A 3,088-nucleotide genomic window follows, 5' to 3' on the forward strand; every position below is an offset into this window, starting at 1 on the left:
CACTAATTATCAGGGAAATGCAAATCAAAACCATGATGCAGTTTTCATACCTGTTAGGATGGCTATCATCAAAAAAAAAAAAGATAGCGAGTGAGAATATGGGAAAATTTGAATTGTTACATGTTTTTGATGGGAGGTAAAATGATGCAGCTGCTACGGAAAATACTATGGAGGTTTTTCCAAAAGTTAAAAATAGAATTATCCTATGATCCAGTAATTGCACTTCTAGGTATTTATCTCAAAGAACTGAAATCAAGATCTCAAAATACCAGCACTCCTACGTCATTGCAGCAGTATTCCCTATTCAGAATTATATTGTGGAAATAGTTTAGATGTCCATTGACAAATGGATGGATAAGGAAAAACATGGTATATACCTATAATGGAATACTATTTAGCCTTAAAAAAGAAGAAAATTCTGCAATATGTGACAACGCGGATGAAACTGGAGGACATTATACTAAGTTAAATAAGCCTGTCACAGAAAGACAAATACTGCATGATTCCACCTATACGAGGTATCTAAGGTAGTCACATTTATAAACTCAGAGTGTGGAGTTGTGATTGCCAGGGGCCGGGGGTTGGGGGGAAATGAGGAGTGTCTAATCAACAAATGTAAAGTTTCAGTTATGCAGGATAAATAAAGAGAGCTTACTTATTGCACAACATAGTCAACAATAATGGGTTGTACACTTAAAAACTGAACAGAGGAAATATCATATTGTGTTCTTACCACAAAAACATAAATATATGCTTGCATCCAGAAAAAAAACCTTTCTGAAAAGTGGGAATTATATTAAGTTTTTGTCACACCTGAGGAATATTTTGGTATTTGTATTATTATTATTATTATTCTCCCACTGCCTTATAGAGTACCTGCACAAAGTAAGTCCTATTGATTGCTGAGAAGACAGAAACTAGATAGTGTCAGTAAGAAAAGATCTTTCTTACGATCTCCTGAGGAATTAGCCAGACTCCTCATTTGTGTCCTGGTGCTGTATCATGGTTAGAACTTCCACAGAATTCTGCTGACTTGCATCCTGGATAGGGCACTACTGTACTACATTTTCCATACTTCAGAAGCTCAAATTATTCTCCTAATAAAGCAGCTCAATTGTAAATCTATTAAGTAGGATACTATTCTATTTAGAGTGGTTTTACAGCACCACAGTTTATGTTAATGAACTTGCACACATAGACCCGAATATAGAAAGGAATTTCATGCTCTCACCAGTCTCAATCCCACATTCAAATTTTGATTATGTAGATCACATAATTAATTTTTTTTTTTTTTTTTTTTGAGGTACGCGGTCCTCTCACTGTTGTGGCCTCTTCCATTGCGGAGCACAGGCTCTGGACGCGCAGGCTCAGCGGCCATGGCTCACGGGCCTAGCCGCTCCACAGCATGTGGGATCTTCCCAGACCGGGGCATGAACCCGTGTCCCCTGCATCAGCAGGCGGACTCTCAACCACCGCGCCACCAGGGAAGCCCAAACATACTTAATTTAACTATTCATTTAATGTAATGGACAGGGCCATTTAATTTGGTATCATATAAGCCAAAGCTTAATGATTCAATCTTTTTTTTTTTTTTTTTTTTTTTTTTTTGCAGTACGCGGGCCTCTCACTGTTGTGGCCTCTCCCGTCGCGGAGCACAGGCTCTGGACGCGCAGGCTTAGCGGCCATGGCTCACGGGCCCAGCCGCTCCGCGGCATGTGGGATCTTCCCAGGCCGGGGCACGAACCCGTGTCCCCTGCATCGGCAGGCGGACTCTCAACCACTGCGCCACCAGGGAAGCCCTGATTCAATCATTTTTGTTTGAACTGGATATACTGTTGTCAACAATGAGTCCCAAAATCATTAAAAATACTTTGAACATATACAGATATAAGTATATTTATAACACACATACAGATATTCCTTTCACAATGGCCTCCCAAATTGTTTAACTCTCTCTCCTCAACAAAGAAACCAAAGCACAAAAATCTAATAGTTTTTCTCTGAATGAACGGAAATTGAATGCGTATTCTGGCTTGGGATCTTGATCTGGGCAATGGTCTCAATATTGACAACTAGAAGGAAGTGTCCCATCATCGTTTACCAGTCAAACATCTTTTTATTTATTTTCAAGAGAACAAATCCACATTTTTATTTATTTACTTTTCAGTAAGTTTAAATCCTTGAAGGTACAGCATCACTTGGGTTCTGTGTCCAATGGCCTTAGCAGGAAGATTACTTTGGAATTTGTCATGAACCACACCACTTTTCCATGAGCATGAGTTATCTTTCCCCAGATTATTCTGGTTTTGTTAGGTTTTCCGCCAGGAGTTACTATGTTGTTCTTTTCTTTGTACACATAGCACGTCTCTTGTCTAGACAGAATTCAGTTTCATCTCGAGCATATACACATTCAATTTTCAGAAGACTTGTGCGCTCCCTCTTGTTCCGTAGACAGAGCTTATAGCCAGAAAAAATGGCCTTGGACCACAGCCTTCCAGACATATTTGTCATTTTAGAAGTCCTGCTCCCAGCAGGCCTCCACAGGCTCTAAGATGGCTAAAAGAGCTACCGCTGAAACATCTTAAAGTGATGCCTAATCATCAAAAAGTAAGTTCAATACACCAGCCTCAAATCAACCTTTTGTTTTGTCTCAATCCTTCATTGGACAAACCAGAAGTATCCAATATTTAAGTGCTTTGGACATAAAAGAGAAATTTCAAACTGAAAAAAAAAGACTGAAGGAGACAAGGATAATTCAAGGAAGAGAAAATTTAAAAAAAAATTAGTACCTCAGACTCACTTAATGACATTGCATACATAGAAAAAGAACAGCACGTTTGTTCAGTGAAAAAGGAAAAATTTCTGAGATTAAAATGATGATTGCAGAAGTTAATATAAATCCAAAGCAAGACTGAAGATAAAAAAAGAAATGCAGTGTACAAGTAGTCAAAATACTTATGCCTGAACATTTCTTGATTGATTAAATTCAAAAGATATATGACCTAGATGGGTGGGATGGGGGTGGTGGGAGGGAGGTCCAAGAGGGAGGGGATACATGTATACATATAGCTGATTCACTTCATTGTAC

General features: G+C 38.8%; 1 pseudogene; it reads right to left on the reverse strand.

The window, feature by feature from the left end:
• Positions 1 to 2,156: 2,156 nt before the first annotated feature.
• On the reverse strand, positions 2,157 to 2,511 carry LOC132425670 (large ribosomal subunit protein eL33 pseudogene; annotated as a pseudogene).
• Between the last annotated feature and the right edge of the window lie 577 nt (positions 2,512 to 3,088).

Source organism: Delphinus delphis, chromosome 5 (assembly GCF_949987515.2).
Source record: "Delphinus delphis chromosome 5, mDelDel1.2, whole genome shotgun sequence".
Taxonomy (NCBI): Eukaryota; Metazoa; Chordata; class Mammalia; order Artiodactyla; family Delphinidae; genus Delphinus; species Delphinus delphis.